Here is a 20,156-nt window from a genome sequence, read left to right as displayed (position 1 = left end):
CCTGAAACTGTGACTGAGTAGCCCATTCCCCTTTGACTGTAATTGAGAATTGATTATTGGCAATACAGTTTCATATCAGTACTCACTACAACCAGTGTCAGGACAAGATCCATGGAAGTTTCTTTCTGAACAATTATATGACCAGCTTACTGTCCCTTAGATGTACAATATAGATTCCAGTGCTGCCTATTTTGAGGACACTACCACCTACCACCACTTGTGCTGCTGCAATACTCTTGGCAGTCACTTATCCCAGTGTCGAGGATCTATCTGTTGCCTTTCTAAGCTTATTGGTTACAGAAATCTTGATTGTTTTCTTTTTTTTTCTTCCAAGTTCAACCACAAATGATCTCAGCTGGACTTTCCCCTAAGATTTCCATATATCTGTTTTCCTTCCACTGTTTCTTGATTTTCTGTGAGGGGATTCACTTCATAATCCTGTTCTGAAATTATATTTTGGTCTTCTCTTTTGATGAAAGAGTTTGCCAGGGGACTTGATTTTCTTTTGTAATTTTGCTCATTTTGACTTTTTTTCTTTCATGACTTATCTATGTGTTGAAGCTCAGATCTCATCCTGGGGTAGAAGTGGTATCTTTTGGTTCCATTGGGTGCCATGTACATAGATTTGGGCTGAATTCTGCTTTTCATCTGCCAGATTATGAAGAGTGAGGGGCTAAGGAGAAAGGGTCTACCTGTACGAAAATATTCAAAGCATCCCTTTTTTGATGGTAAAGAATTGGAAATTGAGTGAAAGTCCATCAGTTGAGGAATGGCTGAATTGTGGTATGTGATTATGAAGGAGTACTATTGTGCTATATAAAATGAAGAACAGGATGATTTTGGAGAAAGCTGGAAATGACCTACATTAACTGATGGAGTGTGAAATAAGCAGAACCAGGAGAACATTCTACACAGTAATAACAATATTGTGAAATGATCAACTGTGAAAGAACTAGCTACTCTCAGCAACACAATGATCCAAGACAATTTTGAAGTAGTGACAAAGAATGCTATATATCTCCACAGTGGGAGAAAAAGAACTGTTAATGTTGGAATTGTGATAAAAGATGGTTTGCAAAAACTGAGAAATGCAAATGTCAGAGGGAGTGATTGACAGGAGCATGTGACTAAGGGTCACATGGGAGTCTGAGGCTTGAGATCTGGGAAAGATTCTATGCCCAACAGACTTCTTCTCATCCGATCTCTCCCAGAAGGACCTGAGGTTGCGGCTTGGAAAGGCTTTCTCTTGAGACCAACAGAAGGAAAGAAATTTTTTGGATCTGGTCGCTGGCAGCTTTGAGATTGAAGATAGACTAACCAACTGAAGACCCTGGCCTCCTGGTGTGAGAATTGGCTATTGGGGATTTTATCGCTTAGCTTAAGAAGATAGGTTTAGATAGATAGTTATTAGATGTTAGATAACTAGTATAAGTTCCTCCTAAAACCCCTGTTCCTTCTTCCCCTTCCCAACCAATAAATCTTAGGTATTTATATGTTACCCCTCATTCTTTTCTCACCCCAAATCCCAACATAACAGAATACAGATCAAAACATGAGATTTTTCCTTTTAGTTTACTTAGATTTTTATTTTGAGGTTTTTGTTTTACACAAATACTTTCTTACAGAAATAAATTATATGGAAATATATTTTGCATGATAATATATGCATAATCAAGATAAAATTGCTTACCAATGGGGAGACAATTTGGATCATGTAACTTTAGAAAATTTATATGGAAAATTGTCATTACATGTAATTGCTAAAATTAAAAATCATTACCAAAAAATATAGCACTAATCCTCCTCCTGAGTTTCCCCTGAGGTTTCACTTTGGGTATGCTTTCACTGCTCCTTGTGCTCCTCATGCTATTCAGCCTATTCTGGATTATTTTTCATATAACTGGTTCTTCTGCTAACTTCTCTTAATCCGGCAAAATGGGTTCTTTCTGTAATATATGGTGAAGATGGGGTTAATTCTCCCCTATTTATTCTTTAGATTTTAGCCACCAGGAATGTATACACCCCCACTTAATCCTTAAGAGTGGGGAGGGAGGTCTCTGACCCACTTGTGCTAGCAAGGGACAAATCACAAACAACTGACTGCCTGCTGGGCAGTACAAAGCAAAGTTAAAACAGCCATTGGTAAACATAAAGGTGGATCAAAGGAACAGGGAATGATGCAAGGAAGTCTTTATTTTTGGTGGTAATTTCTTGTGAGAGGGTCTTCACCTTTGAACTTGTCCTTGGAGGAGCTCCGGCTTGAGACCTCTGACTGCTTCTATTTGGACTGGCACTTGGGAAAAAGAAAAGGGCTGACTCCCTTTCCTTGTTTTTTCTAGAAGCACTAGCCTCTGGAGAGGAGCCTTTGTCTTGGAGGAGGCCTCATGACTAGAAGCCTTGTTTAATCAATACTCTGTGCTCCTCTTTTCTGGGGCCTCTGAAGCTGGGCTTGGTTCAGAACAGACTGGAATACCTATCTCTCTCTCTCTCTCTCTCTCTCTCTCTCTCTCTCTCTCTCTCTCTCTCTCTCTCTCTCTCTCTCTCTCTCTCATTTTCCTTACTTTCACTCTCTATTTGTAGATAAACTACAATCAAAAGTCATTCTTACTTGAGTAATTCATTTGGAATTGAGTAGTTAATTCCTGGCAACCATACTCTTAAATATTAAGTTCAACTATAATTTTTACCCCTTAAAATTTCTATGTTTTCCTTTGGTTGAAATTTTGTTTTACTCTATCTTTTGTTTGTTTTTTCTGCTCCAAAATTTGTTTAGATGCCTTTGTTTGTGATTGCTTGGAAGTAGGTTTGAATGAGTTCAAAGTATTCCATATAATATAATAATTCAATGATAAATTTCTTTGCATTTTTAGAGTAATCAAGAAAATTTTCTGGCTAATTCTGGTTCTATCTCTTTGTATGAATTAATATGAGTCTTGAACAGTGGCAAAACATAAATGTCAGAGGTAGATTCTGAAATCAGCAATACTTGACTCCAAACTCATAAATATTTGGTAGCCATTTGCAAAGAATCAATAAAAATTCATGTTATCACCAAAAGATAATATAACTAGATAAAATAAGGAGATTTTAGTCAGAGCTCTTGGATGTAGCAGCTTATAACAAGTAGAAGATTTATAGCTACCAGAGAGAAAAATATAACTGAATTACTAGAATTGGAAGAGTAAGAGTTGTCTGTTGGCTAAACAAATAATTTTATGGCCTTCATGCTCTTGGGCATGGAAAATTGTGTTAACAATTAATATTACATTAACATTGATTATGGTTTCAGTTAGAGAACTACTGGATAATTATGCAACATTCTCTTGTAAGTGAAGTATTTTAAATAATCAGACTATCAACCTATAAGGTAAAAATAAATATTGATAACAAATTAGAAGAAAGAAGAAAAATTAGTATACAATGGGCCATAATGTGGAGCTATGTCAATGATGACAAGAATTGAGAATTGTATTTAATTGTATTAATTGCATTTGTATACAATTAATTGTATTTAATTGTATATCAACAGAGACTTTTAAGCTTCACTAAAGACCTTTAAATAAGGGGGAATCAGTTGCCACAAGGAAGCAAAAAGAACATGGAAATTTTTATTTTATTCAGTTTTTTCCAGGCTCTAAAATGTTTTTCTCAATTAAAAAATGTTTCAAAATGGTCTTTCAACATTTATTATTTTTTAAAAGAAAAAAATCAAGTCTATCCATTGAGAAGTTTTTTTTTCTTTTTGCTAATTATATCTATTTGATTGTCATTTTTTCTATTAAAGAAACTATTTGTATTTGGACATTATCATATATCTTGTCCTTTCTTATTTTACTCTGCCCAGTTCTCCTCAATGTTTAAAAATATTATTGCAAAGAACAGATTTGTCAAAGAAAATATAAACAAGTCACCTAAACAAAATCCTCTAACAACTCTCAGAAAAGGGATAATTTTAAAATTCATTTTTAGCTGAAAAGCAAAGAAAATTAAGAGTGGGGAAGTAAGTTCAGTGTGTGCCATTAAAACTGTCTTCAGAGTTATTTCTTGATTTTTCAACTTGCAGTTTTTCCCAGAAGTAATCTATCTTTTCATATGTCTGGCTTTAAAATAGTTGTCTCTTAGATATAGTGGTGTTACATTTTTCTTTCCTTTTTTCTTTATTCATGTTTATTTTATAGGCAGTATTTTCATATAAGAGAACACAACTATTTATCACACTTTACTTCTACATAATAGACTCAAAGAGAATATTTTATTCTTCCTTTGATGAGTCAGGGGGGAAAACCTCAATTTTGAAAAGAATTCTTAATAGTGGGAAACTTAAATAATTTAATTCATTTCTTCTTAACCATAACACTTCAAAATATAGATAAATATTAATCAATATATGCATATATATATATTTACTATACACATGCTATTAACTAATGTGGAGCAATAGAAACAAATGGGGATTTATATGTTTCTGCTGTTTATTTACATGAGTGATTTCCAGAATTCTTTCCAAATTTTGGTCTATGATAATGTGACCTTGATCAAACTATTTAATCTCTCACTCTCCATTTCTCCATCTCTAACTAAAAGCATTTTCCTCATTTTAAGGAAACTAAGGAGGGAATAAGGTAAGTGACTTGCTCAAGTTCACACCGCTAATAAGTGTCAGAGGTCCTATTTTTCTGGGAGTCATCAAAGACCAGGCTGTTTGACACAGTCACTCATAGAAACCAGGGACTGCAAAGCAGCCCCCAGGAAGGATGGAAACATCCACTGAAACCCCCCTAAGAGACTTTCCTTATTAGCATCCCCATATTATTGGAAGTGCTATGATTATTCCCCAGGAAAAATAAATGAGAGCAACATGATTAAAGGGTTAATACAGATGTTCCATTCTGTCCCCCCAGAATATCACGAAGAGATTTTAGTCACAGAATTAAACCCTAAACTTATGTATCCACTTAGATAGGACCCTCTTTTCTAGGCATAAAACTTCTGTCAAATCTGTGCTCAGAATTCCTCAACCTAAAACTGGGCCATGTTGATTCTACCCTTTGACCCTACACTTATCAACAGTGTTTTGTTGACTATCTCCTTAGGCTTCACATCTGTTATTAGAATCTATGGAAACATGTATGTTGAAAATGAAACTGTGTGCCAAGTAGATATGTGACCATGAGGGTATAAAATAAAGCCAAACCTCAGTCAAGGCTGAACAGCAGTTTTTCCTGTGAAACCTGTGTTGTGGGTTGAATATGAAAGCTATGTCTCATTCATCATTCCACCAACACTGTCCCAACTCCAAGACCCCATTACCTGTGGGAGACTGGCCCAACCCATAGCAATTGGCACCCAAGACCAGGGACTCTTGGATAGGCAATCCCCCCTCCCCTGAAATAAGTAAATAAAGCTCACTCCAAATTTGGACAGTTAGGATCTCACCTAGGGTGCTACAGACTCCCTGTGAATGAGAGCAGGCAAGGAAACATGAGCAAATCAGAACTTATAAGTTAAAAGGAGGCTTTGGTACATAGTGGATCAAAGGAAAGAAAGCTTTTCACTGAGATAATTAAGCACATGCCCCAGAAGAGGGGAGTAAAAGTAAGTAAATAGCAGTTGTTCTGGTTCTCTGATGAAGGAATAACCCATCTTGTGCAGATGTTTTTCTAGCCTGTGTGCAACTGAAAAGACACCTTCATTGACCAGACAGAATTCTAAAGGTGAAGTCTTTAAGATTTCAGTGTTAAACCCAGATCCTGAGGAGGAGAGACTTTCCCCAGGAGATGAGGCTTTGTTAGAAGGTGAGGCAGCTAGGTACAACAATCCCGATTGGGGCTTACACATTTGGATTAGGCAGCCACTAAAAATCCCTCCTTGTCCTCCTCCTCCTCTTCCTCCTCTTCCTCCTCAGTATTTTCCTTCACTTAAGAAAGGGAGGAGTAAATGGACAGGAATGAAGGATCCTGCTCCTCTTCCACCTTTACAAGCTTTACATCAGCTCCTTTGTTCTAACAGGGAGGATCCCATCTTTCTATCCCTTGTCACCCACCTCTTCAAATGTTTATGCTTAAGGCTTGTGGAGTCAAAAGTTTCTCTTCACTTCCAACAGCTTTAAAGAGATGGTACCTTGGAAACGGCAAGATGGATTTTTTTCATTTCTTCTTTCTCCTTTTTTTCTTCCTCAAGATACTGAGTATACACCTTAATTTTTAAAAGCATGCTTCCCTCAGTCTGTGTTTAATGTTGTTTTGTGTGTCTCTATGTGAGTCCTCATTACAGGCCTTGTTTTTATATTTTCCTAATTGGACCTTCACAAAAAAATGCTGCTGTGTCCTCCAAGAAAAGAAGGTAATTAATTCTGGCCTCTAAAATTGACAGAGTGCTTCATAAGCCTTCTTTCTCTTTATTTTTGATGGGCCCTCCAGGAAAAGAAAAAAGGATTTATTTGGAACACACAAAGGGTAATTTTATCTCATAATTTGACTATTCTCTTATATTTAATATTAAAGATCTATATAGGTAACCTTGGAAAAATGCTAATTAGTCTGAAAATGTACTATGATACAGTGTAATTTATGGTGACAAGTTTGTATCAGTTAAAGGTGAAATTTTAGCTATATTTAATTCTGCACAATACCTATACGAGTGAATTGTTTATTATCATTAAGACTGATGAGAGATAATGATTTCAGTAAGTTTCAGAACTGTTTGAATGTAATTAATAGCTTGCTTGAAACCAAGCAGGATTTTTTTTTCTTTTTTAAAGGTAAAAAACTATACTGGATGCTTAGTAAAACATAAGATATTTATGTATAAAATTCAGCCAGACAAAGGTTATAGTGTATTGTAGAGAACCTTTTCTGAGATTTACATTTTGGATTTTAAAATGAGATATTCTTTAAAAATAGTAACAAATGACTATATGTTAGCATTGGGATTTTAACAGTTTAAATTTGGCAATTATTATATGTGAATTTACATAGGTATTAAGAATTTGGTATATGGCTAAAATTGGAATTTTTAAACTATGTTATATTTGATTGGGAAAATATGTGCTATGAATAAAAATAGATTTATATCTATTCAAATATAATTTGTTATAATAACATAATGGGTATACACAAAATGTGTATGAAGTTGTATTGTGCAAATTGTGTATAATGCAATTGACAAGGGAAATTTGACCAGACCAGGAATAAAATAAGATTAGTTATTTGGTTATTAAATATTAAGGAGACATTGTTAAGGAACTTTAATCAAAGTCAATTTGGAAGTTGTTAAGTTTTTAATTAATATATTGGGAGTGATTTAATATCAAGGTTTTAAAAACATGTAAAGAGTGTAAAAAAGGAAAGGAAAGAAAGGAATAATTTGTTTTATTTCCCTCGGCAATACCTTTATTGGGAATATAGCCAGGTGCAGCCAAGATTTGAAAGAAAAACAACTCTCTACAATTTTGGAACCTTTACCAAAAGTAAATTAACCCCTTCCTCACACACAAGAAAGAGAACAAAGTTCTTAAAAACATTTTAAACAGGTGAAAGTTATCAGATAGTTGGAATAAAATTTAATCTGGTAATAAGATATATTACAACTAAGGTTAAAGAGTAACAGGAATTTTAAGAGTTTATTTGAGCATTTCCAAGTAGTATAATTTCTATATATTATTATTAAGTAAAACTATGAGCTTTTCTAGGAACAGACAGGAAAAAAAGATTTTTTAATTAAAACTGCACACTTTGGCTATGTAAATCAGTCTGTGAGACTGCAGAGTCCAAACTATAAATTCAGAATTCTAAAGAGATTCAAGTTAAAAAAAAGCTTTCTTTTTGGTCACAAAAATTGATATGTTAGAATTAAAGTAAATTAGTAATGTAATGATTTATGAATAATTGGATTAATTGTTTAAGATGGTAATGTGAATATAACAAAATTGAAAGATTTATGGTTCAAGCGGTTAAGATAAAATTGTATTTGAGATAATATCTAAATTGCCTTTTTATACATCAACATGTTAGTCTTTGACTTCTGAGTGAAAATGGCTCCAGAGTAGAAGCAGGGCTCTACCTCTCCTTTCTACTGATTGAGATGGAGTACCTCAAAATGACAAAACCAAAATCAAACAAGTGAAGGAGTTCCATGGTAGGACACAACACAGAAGGTAGGCAAAGTTAGGACATTTCCATGCTAAAAGGAGGTGAAATTTCCCCCACTTAGGAGTGAGCTCATCACCCCGCCCCCACTTTACCTACCTTTCCAGTATTTGAGCGAGCACAAGACAAACTTCTGACTTCTAGAAGGGAGGCTGGCTGAGATCAACATAGGCTTACCTCTAAGAAAAATTAGACTCAGAACACTGGGAGGCTGAGGAAATGTGGAGATAGGGTGTTGTGGAGCTTGGTGAGAGGGGACAGCTCAAAACAAAATGCCTCAGAGAACTGAAAAAAGTACTCAGGCTAAAACCTCTCCAGTACTCAATACCTAGAGATCTCCCTACACTCCACACCAAGAACTCTTCCAGGCAATCTCTAAGTTCTCAAGGGCTGGAACTGCCCATAAGAACAGCAAGACTAAGGGCCCCAGGAGACTGAGGATACCTGGAGATAGGGCAATCTTTGAGTTCTTGGGGGCTGGATCTACCACTAAAAGCAGCTGGACCCTGCTGAGGACTGGGAAAAATATGCTCAGGGCAAAAACCTCTTCAGAGCCCAATACAAAGATCACCCATATCCCTCACTTAGACATCTGACAAGGAAGAACAAGGCAATGGCCACCAACTCCCAGGAAATAAAATCCACAAACACCAAAAAAAAAAAGAAGAAGAAAACTTTGACCTTGGATAATTTTTATGCATAAAAAACCCAGACTAAAGAAGAGATAGCAGAAGATCACCAACAATTAAACACATTCAAACCTTTGGGGAAAAAATGGAAATAGGTCATAAGTTCTTGAAGACTTTAAATCCAAGGTTGTCAGAAAAATGGAAGAGATATTGCAAGAAAAGTGGGAAATAGTCCAAAAAGAAAATAACAGTTTAAAAAACAGGATCTCACACTTGAAAACGCAAGCTTAGAAATCAAATGAATAATAATCAAATTGTAGACCAGAAATGACCTGCTGGAAGTCATGAAAAGCAGGATAGATCAAAACGAACAGGAAATCAAAAGATCTTAGCTGAAAACCAGTCATTAAAAACTAGAATTGGGCAAGTAGAAGCCAATGATCTTACAAGACAGCAAGAATTAATGAAGCAAAACAAAAAAAAAATGGCACATTAGAAGGCAACACAAAATATTTCATTGAGAGGGTTGTTGACCTTGAAAATAGATGTCGGAGAGACAATTTGAGAATCATAGGCCTACCTGAAAACCTGGAAATGAACAGAAAACTCAACACCATAACTAAAATAAATTATCCAAGAAAACTGCCCTGAGGTTCTACAACAAGAGGACAAAATAGACATTGAAAGAGTCCATAGATCACCCGCTACACTAAATCCTCAAAAGACAATCCCCAGGAATGTAATTGCAAAATTTAGGAGCTTCCAAGCCAAGAAGAAAATATTACAAGAAGCCAGAAAGAAACAATTCAGATATCAAGAAACACCAATAATGATTTGCACAGGATCTGGCAGCCTCTACACTAAAAAGACCATTAGGATTGGAATACAATATTCAGAAAGGCAAGAGGATTGGGTCTACAACCAAGGCTCACCTGCCCATCAAAATTGAGTATATACTTCCAGGGGCAAGTATTTTTAAAGAAAAGACCAGAACTAAACAGAAAATTTGTCATTAAAATACAAAACCAAGAGAAACATGACAAGGTAAAAATGAAAGAGAAGGGTCTTATTCTTTGTTCACTAAGGGCCTCAAATAAGGCCAAATTCTTTATATTCCTATGTGGAAAAATGTTATTTGTCACTGTCAAAAATTTTATCTACTATTATAGTCATTAGAAGTATCCATAAAGATTGGGGTACTAAGTGGTTTAAAATCATATATAAAAAGAAGAAAGAAAAGGGGGAGGGGAGAAAATGGCACCAAGAGAAACTTGAAGGAATAAGAAAATTGGGATAATCTATACTACATAAAAAGGTACACAGGAGTTGGAGGGGAAGAATACAACTATAAGAAGGAGAGGAAGAGAGTAATAAAAGGTAATACTCAAATCTTATTCTCAGTGGAATCAATTCTGAGAGGAAATAGTATCTAGATCTATTGGGGGTATTGAACTCTATCTTACCCTATAGGGAAGCTGAGAGGGGAAAACTAAGGAGGGGGGAGTGGGGAGAGGAATTAAAAAAGGGGAGGAGGGAAAGAGAAGGGGAAGGGAATATAATAGACTTTAAAGAAAAAGGGGAATAAAAAGAGAGGGGGTGGAAAGGGAGGTTAGGGAGGGAAACAATACAAGGGGGAAGAATGTGTGGAATAGCTTAAAAAGACCCCAAAACAAAATTAAGAGAGGAATAAGAAGGGAGGGGGAGAAAGGAAAGTAAAATAAGGGTGGGGTTTAGGGGGGCTGATTAAAAACAGAATACTGGGGTAGAAGGAAATAATGAAAGAGGCAAGGGCAGGACAAGGAGAGAAAATCAAAATTATAGGGAATACACAGGTTTTAATCATAACTTTGAATGTGAATGGAATGAACTCACTGGTAAAGCAGAAGCAAATAGCAGAGTAGATTAGAAATCAAAATCCTACCATATATTGTCTATAAGAAACAAACATGAGGAAGGTAGATATGCATAGGGTAAAAGTAAGCAAATGGCACAAAATCTATTGGGCATCAACTGAGAAAAAGAAGGCAGGATTCACAATCATGATATCTGACAAAGACAAAGTAAAAATAGATCCAGTTAAAAGAGATAGGGAAGGTAATTACATCCTGATAAAAGGCAGTATAGATAATGAGGAAATATCAGTACTCAACATCAGTACTCAAATCAACATGTATGCACCAAATGACATTGCACCCAGATTTTTAATGGCGAAACTAGTGGAGCTCAAGGACAAAATAGATAGAAAAAACTATACTAGTGGAAGACCTGAACATTCCTCTATCAGAACTATATAAATTGAAACAAAAAATACTTAAGAAAGAAGTAAGAGAAGTGAATGAAATCTTAGAAAAATTAGAGTTAGTAGATATGTGGAGAAAAATAAATAGGGACAAAAAGGAATATACCTTCTTTTCAGCAGCACATGGTACATTAACAAAGATTGATCATGTACTAGGGTATAAAAACATGGCAAACTAGTGCAAAAGAGCAGAAATAATTAATGCCATCTTTTCAGACCATAATGCAATAAAAATAATAAATATTAAGGGTATATGGGGAGGCAAATAAAAAGTTAATTGGAAATTAAGTAATATGATTCTCCAAAATTTTAACCAATTTATTGGTTAAAAAATATATATAACATATAATAATAAATATATATAATATATAAAATATATAAAAAATAAATAAATTTAGGATTACATTTTGAAAAATTGAGTATATTAACAGCTCAAAGAAAATTGTTTATTATTCAAAGGTTGCTAGGAAACAAACTTGATGATTCACGCTGAGCCCTTGCTCCCTCCTCCTTTTGTTCTTCTCACATCTACTTAAATAAACAGACACTAGCTGGTAAGTAGAAACAGGGTTTTTGATTGCTGCCACTCCCTTTTTCTACTGCAGTAAATGGGATTCTTAGAAAGCACTAAAAAGTTTTTTCACCACTATAATGATGTGTACATAAATAAAGCTTCTATGAACTTATATCTTCCTTGCTTCAGGTCCAGTACTATCAACTATGTCATATAATATTATAAATAATATGACATATATGATATGATGTGCTATGATATGATATGATATGATATGTTACATGGATACTCTGGAGTTCTTAATTCTACAACTTTCAGGACTAAGAGATTTGCTGAATTTCTTAATGTTTTGATTTTTAAAAAAGTAGACCTATTTTCAGTATTATTTGATTGTGAAAATATATTTAAATTCAAATGAACTTCAAGGAAGGCTCTATCACCAGAATTTTCTATATGATCATTACATATCAAAGCATATACAGAAAAAAAATCATTATCACCACCAAAATAAGAAGACCAACTCACTGTAAGAGTTAATTGGTAGGAGTTCAACAAAAGTTGAGGGGAACAGTTTGATAAAACAGTTTAACTTGAGAAGTATAGAAAGAAAATAAAAAGGAGGAAAGAGAGATTATTATTCTTATACCTTATGACTATACCTAAATGCCTAATTCTAACTAAAATTTCTAAAAAGACACCCTACTCTAAATGTCTTCAAAAACCGGTTCTTCTGCCCGGCCAAACCAGTCCTAATCTAACTTATTCTACCTACAAATTTATTCACTAACTACCTAGCTATACTAAGAAATAAACATCCATCATCTATGAACTCCTTAAATCTGTTTTCTCTATCCCAAATGTTAGTAATCAAAACTGTCAGAGCCTAAGAGACAGAGAATCTGCTTCCTCAAGATCCAGAGACCAAAAGCCCAACTGTCAACTGATTCCTTCCTTATATATCTTCCTCGTATCCTAGGTAATGGAATCTTCAATTCTCTCTCACAGATACCTGTCAGTTTCTATTTAGAAATCCTTCTGTTCCTGCCTCTTAAAGAGACAGATGAAGAATTTAGGAAAATTCCTTTAACATCACCAATTTATGCCATGAAGGAATTACAGAACTACAAAATGAAATGAATTATGTAAACATCAGTAAAAAACAAAAAACAAAAACAAAAAAAACTTTAAGAGAAAAACACAAAATATCAGAGGATTATTTCATAGTTGAAAAAATAAAGGAAAATTTGAATTAGGATAAGTCCAAATCAAAAGAGATCAATTGGCATTCAACATGTGTTCTCAAAAGTCCCCCCCCCTTTCTGTCTCTGTCTCCACATATATAAAGATTCATATATATCATTGCATATTAAACAATAATGATAATAAAAATAATAACTCACATGGAAACAATTTTAGCACTTTGAGGTTTACAAAGTATTTATAATTTTTATCTCTTGTTATGCTCTCAATAACCCCGATAAATATATATTATTATTATTCTCATTTTATAGATAAAGAATCTAAGGCAGGCATTGTTTAAGAAATTAAATGAAGCTGAATTTGAAGTAAGGTCTTTCTAACTCAGGATCTAGCTCTTTATTTTGTATACCATCTATGAAATGCCACCTAGCAAGTGAAATTTTGAAAATGGTTCAGGAAAAATGGAGGGGAAGTAAGAGAAAAATTTGGGAAGGAAAGTAACAGCAACTTGGAAGGCAAAGATTCAAACCTTTCTATATAAAGATTGTCTGTCTACATGTCAGGGAATGTCATAAAAGCACTTGTAGAGATAGAAGTTTCACTAGATACTATCTGAAACTATAATTGTGACAGTCTTGTTGATGGGAGGCATTCAAGAAACAAGGAATCACAAGAACAAAGTAATGAATATAGAAAAGTGTAGGATTTATTTGTGGAAAAAGCAATCCAATGTAACTGGAGCTATAGTTAAGAGCATTTATATAGCACCATAAGGTTTACAAGGTACTTGATATATTTTATCTCCTTTGAAACTAATACACAGGAAGTAGGTGTTGTTAACATTCTTATTTTACAAATGAGGAAACTAAGGCTGAGAAAGGTTAAATGGCTTGACCAGAGACACCCAGCTAATAAGTGCATGGGCCGAATTCCAAATCATATTTTCCTGAATTCAGGTCCAAAACTCTATCTACTTTGGCACTTAGCTGTCTCAAGAATATGAAAATAAGTCACTTGGGAGAAAAAAAAACCTCTGGATTTACCATACTTTCCTAGTTGTATGATTATGGGCAAATCACTGATTTATCTGAACAGCAATTTCTCAAACTCAGAATGGGGAGATTAAAATTTGTAACATCTAGTTTCTGTGTAGTCAAAATACATATATGTGTGTGTGTAGATATGTATATACATATAAAGAAATATGTAATAAATTAAAAAAAATTCTGGACCATAATTCTAAGCTGAAAACTGACTTTATTAGGTAAATAGAATCAGTGATGCCATTGCAACCAGTTTTTGATGAAAGGCATCTTGTAGGTATTAAGTTGTTTTTAAAAACTTTTGACAATTGATATAAATCATTAAGAAGCCCACATTCTTAAAGTATGCCAGCTAATATTTGATAAATTCTAATGCAAGATTCAATCAATTTATTTATCTTATAAATAAGACTCTCAGACAATAACTTAAAAAAAAGTTAAAACATATCATCCCTGAGTCAAAATCTGAGGACCCCTAGAAAAGTAAATACTATATCTACTTTTACAATTGACTATGATTGCTTTTGTTATCTTTATTCAGAATAAAGAGATAATAAAGATGTGTACTTAACATAAGAAGGTTTATAATAGGGACTCTTAAGCTAACTCTTTCCTTATTTATCAGTACTTATACACAATTAATGACTGGGACTAGCCTTTCTCACATCTTAGTTACATATATTACTTAAAGGATTATAAAAGAAGAATTAGTTTTATCTAAATGATATAAAAAGAAATTAACCAAAATAAATTCAAATTAAGCTTTTCAGGTAGATGGATGAATGAACAGATAAAAGTTGTTATTATTGATTTTTTCCCTACAATCCTCTATCTCACAATATGAAAAAGTTGGAAGGTGAGAGGGAAGATATATTAATTAAGCACCATAAACTGCCAGGCTTTGTTCTAATAAGAATGTTACAAATATTATCTCTTTTGATAATGGTAAATGAGATAAAAATCACAAATATTCCTACAAAAAGAACCAATCACTTTACTAAATTACTTCTCTCAAGCATAGCATATTAAATAACTAAGAAAATCAGAAATTCTCTCCTCTTTTCTCCCACTCTATGTTAATAAAATAAATAATATGCTAAATATCGAGGCATCCATGCAATAATGCACACTTTTTGTCATTTTATGGAAATAACCTTAAACAACGATGTCAAAATAACATACAGGACAAATTAGACCATCTCAAGGGGAAGGAACTGACATTAATAGGAGAAACAATAAAAACTCTTGTAATAGATGAGATTGTATCTGAGTCTTGAAGGAAACCAGGAGGTAGAAATGAGGAAGAACATTCTAGGCATGGGGGACAGCTACTGAAAATGGAAAGAGTATATTTAACCATTCAAAATAGTCTTGTTCTTAGTCTTATTAAGTTATTGTCCTGCTGACCAGTGTGAGAGAAATGCCAAAAATGAATGAAAAGACTGGATTTTGAAAAGCTATCTCAGAAAAAGATGAGATGAACTCTTTCACACCAATGGATACAGATAACAATTTTAGAGCAAAAGAGATATATATTGCAAATTATGATGCTGGAGAAGGAAACAAACAAACTTTTAATAGTTTTTCATAAAGTAAGGAGATCAATTTCAGTCTATTTGATAGGTTAAATTCTGAAACTGAAGTTTTGTTGGCAATGTCATTCTTTCAAAAGGAAACTGTATCCGTGAAATCTCATGCCATATTAAAAATCAAAAAATAAAAAGTATAAATAAGCAAGTAAATAATATATAGAACTAATAAATTTAAATTTTAAGACATAAAATTTATAAAACATTGACTAAGTTGATGAAAAATAAATAAGATTTCATTACAAAAATTTTAAAAAAGTTTTATATACAAATTTTAAAAACATACTCATTAGAGAAAGAATTAAATAATGTCTAGGGACACAATAATTAAAAAGAAAATAAATAATATCTAATATTAGGGGCTCTTAAACTTGCTCTTTCCTTATCTATCAGTACTTATAGTTAATGATTTTTTTTACTTATAGTAAATTATCCTTTCTGACATCTTAGTTACATATATTACTTAATGGATTATAAAAGAATTATTAAAATCATTAAAAGATTATAAAAGTATAAATTAACCACTAGGAACAGGCATATTCAAGATACCAATGTAAAAAATGCACGTAATCAATTAAGTCAAAACCAAACTTCCAAATGGAAATTAAAGTGATTCTTGGAAGGGACAGCTAAGTGCTTCAGTGCTTTGAAAATAAGAACTTGAAATGGGTAGACCTGTTTTCACATCTGGTCTCAGACATTTCCTAGCTGTATAGCCCTGGATAAGTCACTTAACTCTCATTGCTTAGCTTTTACTGCTCTTCTGCTTTGGAACCAATACACAGTACTGATTCTAAGATGGAAGGTAATGTTTTTGTTTGTTTGCTTTTTCCAAGAAAGTGATACATGAAATGTATTCATAAGTGATTGTTATCAATCTTATGAAGAGAAATTGAAACTGTATTAAAATTTATCCTCAGAAGGAAAGATAAAAACACTCTAAAATTGTTTATGAGAAAAAATAATAGGTGGCAGATATTCCTTGTCCTAAAATCTGGAGGACCTAAGTTCAAATTTGGCTTCAGACAGTTACTAACTTTGACAACCTGGACAAGTTATTTAATCCTATTAGACTCAGTTCAAGCAACATAGGTCAAGGGAAAGAATGAAGTTAGAGTAGCTAGTTTTCATTCTTAGCCCTAATTCATGCTCCCTATTTGCCTATTGATTTTGGCACTTGAAACACTTCAGTTTCTTCAACTATGACATTAGGGAATTGGATTAGGTGACCTCTGAGGTCCCTTATAAGTGATTGTTATTAAATTTGTGAAGAGAAATTATAATTATACTTTATACCTCTACATCTATTTTGATTTAAAATTAATTTAAAAAAATAGGAGGGAAAATAACATAAAATCCCCCTTAATCTTAGGGTTGCACACTTTCCCATATGTTACAATACCATCAGTTGAAGAATGAATATTTAACACAAATATATAGATGACTATACTTTATTGAAAAAAAAAAACAACAACCTTATCTTCCATGTTAGAATCAATACTGTGTATTGGTCCCTAAGCAGAAAAGTGGTAAGAGCTAGGCAATGGGGGTTAAGTAACTTGCCCAGGGCCACATAACTAGGAAGTGTCTGAAATCAGATTTGAACCCAGGACCTCTTTGTCTCTGGGCCTGGCTCTCAATTCATTGAACCACACAGCTTCCCCTGGCTATACATTATTAATTGCATATTAATGGGATGCTATATCGTTTTCTGATTTCTCATCTGAATTGTGACTGCTTGAAGTCATCATTGATTCTCTTTTGTGCTGCTACTGCTGACTGCTGGTGCAATCTGTATTATATTTACTATTTTTTTAGGAGAAGGCTGGCAGCTTCTTTAGCCCATGATCTGAGACCATTTCAAGTCTTTTATGCATTAGATTCACAGAAATACCTGGTATCAGATAACAACAACAACAACAACAAAAAGCCTTGACCTCAGTTTTATTCTTTGAACTGCTTTGTTTCTGTTTGGCAACTATTGCCCCAGACCTGACTCATCTTTGGGGTAGAGTGAGAAACTCCCCTTCAACCCTCACTGTCCTCCAATCCTTTAAAACTGGGAGATGCATATTATTGTAGAATTTCACTCTAGCTAGATCTGAGCAGTAGAACAGATCTTGCAACCTTCACTCTTGGATGTATATTAATTGAACTTTCTCTAATGTTGTAGCTGCCAGTACACAAAGAAAGTCCTATGTATTTACCCTGTCTGCATGTGAAATACTGGGCTTAGTTCTTTGACTTCCATTTATTTTATATTATTTCATCTCATTTTATTTCCTTTTGAATACATTTATTTGGAAATACATGGGCAGCTGGAGCAGCATATCATGTCCTGTGGGAGAAGTTGTCATTAAAGGGACTGGTGACAGCTGGAGTGGTCAAGTGGCAGATGGTCAATGATAGTAGCACTAAGTCACTCTGTGCATCACTGATGCCCTTAGCTGGAAGCCTTTTTAAAGAATGAGGATGGGACAGCTCTAGCCAATAGAACCTGGAAAGATATGGGTTCTTCATTCCATCCCATGTTTCATCCCATTTCTTATTCCCAGAAGCCCCACAATGGAGTTGGGGTTAGTTAGTTGCTTAAATTTATGGTCCAGTATTAGGGGTCATGACTTTTATTGAGGGGAAAGGGAATGGGTGCCTAGTCATTCAAAGCCTCTGGATTGTATTTCAGCTCAAGACCAAGAGTATCAGTAGGTATATCCATGGTGACCTATAAACTTAGCACCATGGAACAGATCAGGCAATGATATTGGAATTAGAAACTCAGGTAATTTTTAGCATGTACCAGAGAAGGAAAGAAAACAGAAGAAGAAATTTTTTGGGGAAAAAAAAAAACTTAGTGAAGTCAAGCTACCTATAATTCATCTAGTAGTAGGTCATTCAGGTAGAGTTATCATCTTTAATGGAACTTTCATTAATGTTGATGGAGAGATAAACATAGTAGATGAATCTAATAAAATTGAAGAACAGGCATGAACCATAACAAAATATGAGACAGAGACCCAGGGGTGCAAAGGCACTCATATTGAATTAGTATTTTTAGATGTTAAACATTTCCTTCATATGCCAAAGATTATTGATGACAAGTTCTGCTCCTGTAATGCTTTTTGAGCATGGGTGTATGAAGGAAGAGAGGAGTATGGCATGAATTGACAATGGAAAGACAAATAACCTTCAGGTCTCCTCTGCTGCCATTCCTACAATGATCACAATTATATTCCCACTCAGGACTTCCAATGACCACTCCTCTACTAACTTGTGGTATTTCTTTTTCCATCCTTTTCTGGGGCTCCTTCCTACAACTTTTATGGGAAACATGCTTTTCATTTTAGGAAAAATATTGAAAATCTAAATTGTGTTTAAGAAAGTATTAAGTAGGAAAGTAATGGATTATGTGTGGGTGGGTGGAGGTTAATAAAAATGCCACAAAGTCTGAAGCAAGGAAGACACAGGAGAGAAATAATAACAGTCTTGAAGAATTTTAAGTATTATTATATGAAAAAGGCACAGAATTGGTTTCATTTTATTTGTTAAATGGTTCCACACTGAAAAAAAAATGAGTAGAAATTGCAGAGACAGATTTCGACACAATAAAAACAAACAAATTCCAGATATGCTGACTATGGAGACAGGGAGTTAGTTGTTCATCATTGGAGATATTTAAATGAAATTTGGATAACTACTTAGCAATTTTATAGAGGTGATTCTTTTTTAGCTAAAGTTGAGACTAAGTGATTTCAGACTTTAGTTTTGCATCTAAGATTATCTGTTTATTTGTAATTAGTGCCTTGAATCTGCTTTCTTTCACTTTTGTTTTTTTCTATCCACTCCCTTTAGAAGTTAAATACTTACTCCCTGAACTGTGGACTTCCTTTTTTTTCTCTTATTATTTTTTTTCCTGTTTCTTGTCTATCCTTACAAAGTATTCTATCACTCTTTGTAAATGTCTTTAGCACTTCACCTACTATATGCTTCCAAATTATATAACTTGTCTTATATCTGTCTACTCTGGTTTGGCCTTCCCTCTGTTTTCTAAATCCCTTTCCTCCCCCTTCTACTTCTTAGTCTAGAGCATATATAGCTATCATACATTTTCTGGCATGACAACAGGTCCTCCTATTATGGAATCCTATGTCAATGCTTCCAATAATTTGGAGTGTTGGTAGGTTGGCAGTCAGATACTACCTCACACTATTTTTTTCAATTATTTAAACTCTTTGTATGAAAGCAGGACTTTTATATTGGCAGATGATTTCATAAAACTACAAATTGACCCTTGTCCCTGCCAACCAGTGTGCAAGAAAACCCCTTATTGACCCTTGTACCAGACTGAACCATAAACCTTCAATCCCCCCTAGATTACTTTAGATAGAGTTAAGAGATAAAATTAAGTCAAAGTACCCTTTTTGTTTTCTTTTTTCTCCTTTTATAACTAGATTGCTCCCAGCTACTTTGGCCTTTGGCTATTTCATCCAAAGCCATTTGAGAATGTGGTTAGTTCAGGTTCCAAGTGAGTAATAAGGCCTAAGCCCTCCTCCTCCTTCAGAATTTATATAAATGCACTGCAGTCTGTAGTTCACTGGAAATCCTAGGACTGAGGTCTTGTGCAGCTTCCCAGGTTAATCTTTCTACCTTGATTAAAGATCTTTCTATATCTACGTTGGCAGCTCTACATTTTTTTCAGGTTGATATTGTAATTAGCTCGATGATGATAATTTTGCAT

Source organism: Monodelphis domestica, chromosome 6, assembly GCF_027887165.1.
Source record: "Monodelphis domestica isolate mMonDom1 chromosome 6, mMonDom1.pri, whole genome shotgun sequence".
Lineage (NCBI taxonomy): Eukaryota > Metazoa > Chordata > Mammalia > Didelphimorphia > Didelphidae > Monodelphis > Monodelphis domestica.
The sequence above is the reverse complement of the archived record's forward strand: the minus strand, read 5'-3'. Positions refer to the sequence as shown.